Source organism: Leucopleurus acutus (assembly GCF_964270905.1).
Source record: "Leucopleurus acutus genome assembly, chromosome: 6".
NCBI classification, from domain to species: domain Eukaryota; kingdom Metazoa; phylum Chordata; class Mammalia; order Artiodactyla; family Delphinidae; genus Leucopleurus; species Leucopleurus acutus.
The window spans coordinates 18,538,734-18,547,428 of NC_139149.1; the positions used below are offsets into that span (position 1 = coordinate 18,538,734).

The 8,695-nt window shown below is 38.5% G+C and overlaps 1 pseudogene across 1 annotated transcript; it reads right to left on the reverse strand.

Annotated features, from left to right (window-relative positions):
• Nucleotides 1-5,650: 5,650 nt before the first annotated feature.
• LOC309962987 (nudC domain-containing protein 1-like) lies at nt 5,651-7,978 on the reverse strand (annotated as a pseudogene). The gene is made up of 3 exons: nt 7,861-7,978; nt 7,551-7,730; nt 5,651-7,270 (listed from the first exon to the last, which is right to left on the reverse strand). The product of its transcript is annotated as a nudC domain-containing protein 1-like (transcript).
• Between the last annotated feature and the right edge of the window lie 717 nt (nt 7,979-8,695).

Sequence of the window (8,695 nt, forward strand, 5' to 3'; positions counted from 1 at the left end):
TCTCTGATGGTTCATTGTTACTGAGTAGAAATACAACTGATTTTTATATATTGATTTTTATGTATTAATTTTTGTACTCAGCGACTTTACTGAATGCATTTATCAGTTCTAACAGTTTTTTGATGGAATCTTTAGGTTTTTTTTTTATATATATGAGATCATGTCATCTACAAACATAGACAGTTTTACTTCTTCCTTTCTGATTTGGATGTCATTTTATTTCTTTTTCTTCCTTGATATATCTGACTAGGACTTCTGGTACTATGTTAAATAGAAGTGCTAAGAGTAGGCATCCTTGTCTTGTTCCTGATCTTAGAAGAAAAGCCTTTAGCTTTTCATTGTTGAGTATGGAGTTAGCTGTGGGGTTGTCATGTGGGGTACATTCCTTCTATACCTAATTTGTTGAGAGTTTTTAATCATGAATGGGTGTTGGATTTTGTCAAATGCTTTTCCTGCATCTATTTAGACAATCATATAATTTTTATCCTTCATTCTGTTAATGTGGTGTATCATATTTATTGATTGGCATATGTTGTACCATCCTTGCATCTCAGAGATAAATCCCACTTGATCGTGGTGTTTGATTCTTTTAATGTGCTGTTGAATTTAGTTTGCTAATATTTTGTTAAGGATTTTTGCATCTTTGTTTATCAAAGATATTGGCCAAGGAAATTTTCTTGTAGTGGCCTTTTCTGGCTTTGGTGTCAGGGTAATGCTGGCCTCTTAAAATGAGTTTAGAAGTGTTCCCTTCTCTTCTATCTTTTGGAAGAGTTTGAGAAGGATAAGTATTATTTCTTTTTAACTCTTTGGCAGAATTCACCAGCAAAGCCTTCTGGTCCTGCACTTTTCTTTATTGGGAGGTTTTGATTACTGATTCAGTCTTCTTATTAGTAATTGGTCTGTTCAGATTTTCTGTTTCTTCATGAATCAGTCTTAGTAGGAATGGATCCATTTCTTCTAGACTGTCCAGTTTGTTGGCAAGTAATTGTTCGTAGAAGTCGCTTTTGATCCTTAGTAGTTCTGTGGTATCAGTTGTAATGTCTCTTCTTGTTTCTGATTTTAATCATTTGAGTCTTCTCTCTTTTTTTTTAGTCCGGCTAAAGGTTTGTCAATTTTGTTTGTCTTAGTTTCATTGATCTTTTCTGTTATGTTTCTAATCTATTTATTTTGGCTCTGAACTTTGTTATTTCCTTCCTTCTACTAACTTTGGGTTTAGTTTGTTCTTTATTTAGTTTCCTTCAGGTGTAAAATTAACTTGTTTATTTAAGATCTTTCTTTTTTCTTAATGTAGGCATTTAATGCTATAAAATTCGTGTTTAGAACTGCTTTTGCATCCCATAAGTTTTGGTATGTTGTGTTTTTGTTTTTGTTTAAAGATATTTTTTGATTTCTTCCTTGATCCATTCAGGAGCATGTTTCTTAATCTTCACGTATTTGTGAATTTTTCAATTTTCCTCTTGTTATTGATTTCTAGTTTTAAACCACTGTGGTCACAAAAGATGCTTGCTAAAATTTCAGTGTACTTAAATTTGTTAACACTTGTTTTATGGCCTAACATATGACCAATCCTGGAGAATATTCTGTGTGTGCTTGAGAAGAGTATGTATTCTTCTGCTTTTGGATGAAATGTTCTGTATATGTCTGTTATGTTCATCTTTAACATGTAGTTCAAGTCCAGTTTGGTTACTGACTTTCTGTTTGAATGATCTCTCCATTGTCAAAAGGGGGATATTGAAGTCCCCTGCAACTACTGTGTTGTTATCTATTCAATTGGATGTTGGGCACATTAATATTTATAATTGTTATATCCTTCTTGATGAATTGGTCACCTAATCATTATATAATGACCTTCTTTGCCTCTTTTTACAGCTTTTCACTTAAAGTCTATTTTGTCTGATGTAAATATAGCTACCCTGCTCTCTTTTGGTTCCCATCTGCATGGAATAGCTTTTTTCCCATCCATTCACTTTCAGTCTATGTGTATCTTTAAAACTGAAGTGAGTCTCTTTTCAGCATTTATGTGGGTCTTATCATTATTATAATTTTAAAATCCATTCACCCACTCTATATCTTTTGACTGGAGAATTTAGTTTACTTACACTTACTTTTTGATATGTATGGACTTACTATTGCTATGTTAATTGTTTTCTGGCTTTTTTTTGTAGTTCCTTTGTTCCTTTCTTGCTCTCTTCTTTCATGATTTGATGATTTTCTGTAATTGTATGCTTTGCTTCCTTTCGTCTTATCTTTTTTTGTATCTACTGTAGGTTTTCACTTTGTGGTTATCATAACAACTTCATATGCATACAAAGGCTCTACATATGCTTACTCTCCCTCCCACATTTTATGTTTTTGATGTTACAAATTGCATCTCTTTAAATTATGTATCTATTAACAAATTATTGTAGCTGTAGTTATTTTTAATGCTTTTTTCTCTTATCCTTTATACTAGAGTTATAAGTGATTTATGCATCCTCATTGCAATATTAGAGTATTCTGAATTCACGTATATATTTACCTCTACCAGTGAGTTTTATGCTTTCATATATTTTCATGTTACTAATTAGCATCCTTTTGTTTCAGCTTGAAGAACTCCCTTAAACATTTCTTATAAGGCCATTCTAGTGGTAATGGACTCCTTCAGCTTGTGTTTGTCTGGGAAATCTTTATCTCTTCTTTAATTCTGAAGGATAAGTTGGCTAGAATATTCTTGGTTGGCAGTTTTTTTCTTTTAGCATCTTAAATATGTCATCCCACTCTCTTCTGGTCTACAAGGTTTCTGCTGAAAAATCCAATGATAGTCTTATGGAGGTTCTTCAGCTCCCTGATAAAGGCTAACTGGAAGCCTGACCTTCAGGCAGCAGCTGGGAAAGTCAGGACGTTAGCTATGTGGTCTAGCCCCTATCGGGGAGAAACCAAGAGCTGGGTGTTTTTGCTTACTCTGTGCCAAGCCAAAGGGGAAAGTCACTGGTAGTGCTTGTGCATCTATATAGAATGGCCTGTTTTCTTTGTTGGTTTTTTTGTTTTGTTTTTTGCTGCGTTGGGTCTTTATTGCTGTTCGCAGGCTTTCTCTAGTTGCAGTGAGCGGGTGCTACTCTGTTGTGGTGCACTTCTGTGGAGGGGAAGTCATGAGCCTCTTATCTAGCCTTCTCGGTGATGTCCTCCATGTGACATTCTTAAGGGGCCTTTGGGCTGCTCACACCTTCCTCTTGTTTGAGCATCTCCACTTGAATCTTGCCACACACATTTAGTTTTAAATTGGCATTGAGGAGAAACATCTGGAATCAAATCTAGCCACATAGACCCAAATCACCCCAAGAGCTAAAGGAATATAAAATATGCAACAGGTACTGCTTTCATAAAGATTAAGAAAAAACCTTAACAGGTAAGTAACTATACCTTCAAACCAAAAAATAGCAGGTAATCATGCTTTAGTTAAATGATCAACTACTACATCATCTCTAAGTGTCTGTACTATTCCAGAATGACCTGGACCCTAATCAAGATGACGAGTCCCTTAAAAAAATATGACTTTGGTGGGTGCATTTAAAAATTGCTTTAATGAGAGAGCAGTTATCACTTCCTGCTCCAGGAAACATTTCTGGTATATACCCCAAAAGAATGCAAATAGTTAAGCCTAATGCAGAATGATATACTCCATGAGCCTATGTAGGCAAAGAGCCTTACAAGTAATTTATTTGGTGAGCAGTGTGGAGAATGTGATCAGGTGCTTTAAAGAACATCAATTATGAAACTTCTATAAATATAATGGAGAGAAAAAGAAGCCTGGCCTTGACCATCAGCATTCGTCTGAGCTGCACTAAACCCAATCTGAAAAAATAATCCCAGAAGTTCAACCAAGAATGCATTGAAGTATTTCAACCATCAAATTAAGGACATAACTATGCGACCTTTTCTTTTGGGTGCTAATTCAGGACTATTAACCCTATTTTCTTGGACAGTGTTGAGAAACCACTCAATCTTGGATGTACTTGTGTAAACCTGAATTTTCAACTCAGATCTTTTTCTTTCCTGACACTTATTTTAGATGGATTACTTAAGCATACCTGCATGAAACTATTTCTTAATTCAAGTCCTGCTGAATACCAGTGTCCCATGAGATTAACTCAATGGGCGTTCCGAAACAAAACAAAACATAAAACCAAAAGCTGATTCCATGGTTGAATAAATTGGGAAACATGCTTACATGTTCCTGCTTTCACTGCAGGATCACGTGAAAGATTTAATATCCTTTGTAAATAATGACTTCTTAGAAAGGTTGGGGTCCAATTTGCAGTCTTCTTCAAACTTATTTGATCAAGGATCCCCCCTGTAAACTCTTGCTTTTTTTCTTTTTTAATAAATTTATTTATTTATTTTTGGCTGCGTTGGGTCTTTGTTGCTGCGCACAGGCTTTCTTTAGTTGCAGTGAGTGGGGGCTACTCTTCCTTGGGGTGCGCAGGCTTCTCATTGCGGTGGCTTCTCTTGTTGCAGAACACAGACTCTTGACGCACGGGCTTTAGTAGTTGTGGTGCGCGGGCTCAGTAGTTGTGGCTTGCAGGCTCAGTAGCTGTGGCTCGCAGGCCCTAGAGCGCAGGTTCAGTAGTGTAGCGCATGGGCTTAGTTGCTCCGTGGCATGTGGGATCTTCCCAGACCAGAGCTCGAACCCGTGTCCCCTGCATCGGCAGGCGGATTCTTAACCACTAACCACCCAACCCTTGCTTTTTGGGCTAAACATTTATCCGTGCGTGTAGAGATGTTTCTGTTCCATGGAATATGGTTTAGAAATTGCTGCTATTGAAGATAGCAAATGACTGAAAAGAGGTCAGGAATCTTTACGCATTTTTGTGTCGTTTGAGTTTTTGGTAGAAGAAATGTTTCCCCTCCTGTGATAACGAAGGGGCTGAATACATGGCGTATTTTCCTAGCACAGGTGGCCAATTTGAGGTGCTCTGGCAAACAACGTGGTGTCCCTAATAAGTACAAAGTATTTTTACCTTCCGCTTAGAGTAAAACCTCATACAGCATGAAATAGATAAGCAGTTCAAAAATAATGTCTCCTATACTTTTTTTACATGATAAATATTTTTTAATTTATTTATTTTATTTATTATTGTTTTTAATTTATTTTATTTTTTGGCGGTACGTGGGCCTCTCACTGTTGTGGCCTCTCCCATTGCGAAGCACAGGCTCCGGACGCGCAGGCTCAGCGGCCATGGCTCACGGGCCCAGCCGCTCCAAGGCATGTGGGATCTTCCCGGACTGGGGCACGAACCCGTGTCCCCTGCATCGGCAGGCAGACTCTCAACCACTGCGCCACCAGGGAAGCCCCAATATTTTTATTTTTAAACAATGAATTGTACATCTTTCATATAAAAGATGAGATTCTAGCCTCTGTTTTTAAAAAATTATACTTGCTAATACTATCTTTACATTTTTTACAGAAGCTAATTTTCTCTAAATTTGCAGCTTCATTCCATAGCTTTTATAGACTCATAGTCTCGAATATATTTCCCATATCCTTTAAAAAATAAATTCATACAAGATAATTTTAACACAATAAAACTTAACAGGTTACAGCACAACTGCCTAGCCTTCCAGCTACCACTGAATACTTTTCCAGTACAGAGAAGCCAACATGTTGGAGTAATTAATTCTCTGTATTTACCTTTATTAAAAAGAGCTTTTTGGTAGTGAGAACAAATAATCTCTCATTTGTTGCTTGAAAGCCTAAAATAGGATCACTGGTTTCTAGGCTTGCTACTTGCTGCTTAGCAACCTGCCCTACTTGCCTGCCTTCCTTCCTATTATTGTAAAGTACAGTGGACATGGGTGTGGGCTGACGATAGATGAAAACTCGTTGAAGGCACTCGCAAAGGGCTGCATAAGAATAATTTGGAGCACAGGCAAAAAAATTTTTGTGTCTCTTTCATACTTGGACGTAGCCTAAAGCATTGAAAATTGTGATATGCTCCCACGTATCGTCTTGGTTGCTGGAGTGTGGTTGCCAGTGTAGAGCATCAATATCATGGTGCAAACAGAAGCAGGGCATTTCTTTAGGATCCACTATGACAGAGAAAAGGTACTGGTTGCTTCCAAGATTCACCCACTTATATGGCAATCCTTTCTTCTCCCCATGTTCAGATGAACCAGCTCTCCTATCCAATCTCTCCTTGGTGGTACCTGTTTTTCCTTGGATTTTCAAGCCAGTTGATTGCCCTGTAACCTCAGATCTCAAATGAGTAGTTTTTAAATGTACTGCCATCAAATCTGCATAAACTGGAGCTCTCTTCAAAGAAAGTACCACATTATTCTCACCAACTCTTGAGCATTACAAGGAGGTCTATCTGGATTTGGCTTCAGTTCATCACAGGTCAAATGCATCAGACGTTCAGCTATTGCAGCACATTGAGCTGAGTCTCTTATAAATTCCCCGTTTATCACCGACCACTAGTTCTGGCCATGTCAGTCCTTCATTCTTCTTAATCAAGGAAATCTCCAAGCTATTGTTCTCTTTAATTATCCTTATAGTGCTTTCTTCATGATCCATAGATGAATAGAGATTTCCTTCCAGAAACCTCTGACCCTTCAGCACAACATTGACATGATCAGGCAAAAACTGTATTTGAATGTCTTCCTTAGTACAGTCTTCTGGAAGCGGTATTGTTACTGTCAAATCATCTTCAGTCTGTTGCCAGTACTACAGAGGTTCTTTGATTATCTCTGACATGTCTTCATCCTTACTTTCTTCAAGCTCTTGACCAACTTGAACAAATGTAAAGGACTTGTAGGAGACAATCATTAGACCATTCCCATCGGGCTCAAAAGCGACATAATGGGGCAGTGACTTTCCACAGAGAATATTATGCTTAGTAATTTCATATTTTTTATTATCTTTATTTTTCTTATTAATAGTGACCCACTCCAAGGAAACGTAGAAACCACTTCCTTCCATATCCAATTCCTCTTTCTGTGTTCGAAGAAGCAGCATAGTTATCGAATGTTCTTCAGTTTTCAGCAATGAGATACTGTGAATTATGATAAAAGGACTGCCAAGCTCTTCATTAAACATAATCTCCCATTTTTCAGAAGCACTATTTCCACGTTCACCTGTTCCAATGAGACACAATCTTCCAGTTCCATCTGACAAGGTAACCCAAGTAGAAGATGTGAAATGGATGGATGTGCAAAGGCGCTTATCATATGCTGTCAAATCTGTAGGAAGTCGAAAACACCTCTCGTGGTTTTCCTAAGGCAGTGTCCAGCATCACTGTTTTTTGGGTTTTGTTTTATTTATTTATTTATTTAGCTGTGTTGGGTCTTCGTTTCTGTGCGAGGGCTTTCTCCAGTTGCGGCTAGCGGGGACCACTCTTCCTCGCGGTGCGCGGGCCTCTCACTGTCGTGGCCTCTCTTGTTGCGGAGCACAGGCTCCAGATGCGCAGGCCCAGTAGTTGTGGCTCACGGGCTTAGTTGCTCCGCGGCATGTGGGATCTTCCCAGACCAGGGCTCGAACCCGTGTCCCCTACATTGGCAGGCAGATTCTTAACCACTGCGCCACCAGGGAAGCCCAAGCATCACGGTTAAATTCATAATTCTTCCAACGTTATGAACGTAGTAGACACTGTCTTGATACCATGAATCACAATGTAGGTAATTATACATTCCAAAAGTATGCATGTGTTCCAGTGTATACTGATCATCTTGAAGTTTTACTTCTGCCACAGACAAGGCTAGGAGCTGTCGCTGTTCCCACTAGGCAGACCAGAGAAAACTCCTAATTCATAGGCAGAGTACACAGAAAAGTCTTATCTCAGTGGTGAGGAATAATCAGACATAGACTGAGCATCGCTCCAGACAAGCCTGCATCAAGCTCCAGCTGGTAACGGGGCAGCGGCTCGAGGGACAGCTTATAACCCTCGAAGCGGGGATCCAACAGAGGTCTCTTCACCCACAGGGAGCAATTAGCGGCCACCTCCATCGCCTTCCAGGGTCCTAACATGAGAATTAATAAAGTTCGTGTTGAAAGGTCCGCGCTTCACGCGTATCACCGTGGCTGGGAGGCGGCATGGTTCCCATCACTGTCTCCTGTACTTTTAAAATTAGATTCAAAAAACGAAATTAGATTCAGAAAAACCTGAAGAACCATTGCAATTACTGCCAAAATGTTTCAGAGGGCATTAGGTTAATGCCTCCTCTCCTAGGAGAGGAGTGGAAGGGAAGATAGATGCTCATCACCAGAGATAGGACTCTATTTGTTACGAGGATTTGTAGGGGCAGCACTTTGTTATTGGGTATTTGTTTTGAAATTGGAATTATATTTGTTGAATTTTAATCATAAGCAGGGAAATACATCTTCCTGAATGTACGAAAATACATTAGCTAATTTGGGCCATAAATGTAAAAATTGCCCTTAGCATGTAATCATAGGAATACTAACTTTATGATACATTGTTTTTCTTTGATAAAGTTTTAGTTTAAAACCTGTTGGATTTAGCAAGGGATGAAGGTCAAGACCTGGTCATTTTTGCAGATAAGACACACACACACACACACACACACACGCGCAAACATGCACACAAGTTCATTAAACTTTGACCTATATTTCATTCAGCTGTTAATGTTTGCTATTAGAAATAATTCTACTTGCATCTTAATTTTGCTTACTCAATGAGTATGTTAAGTGTTTCATACAGTC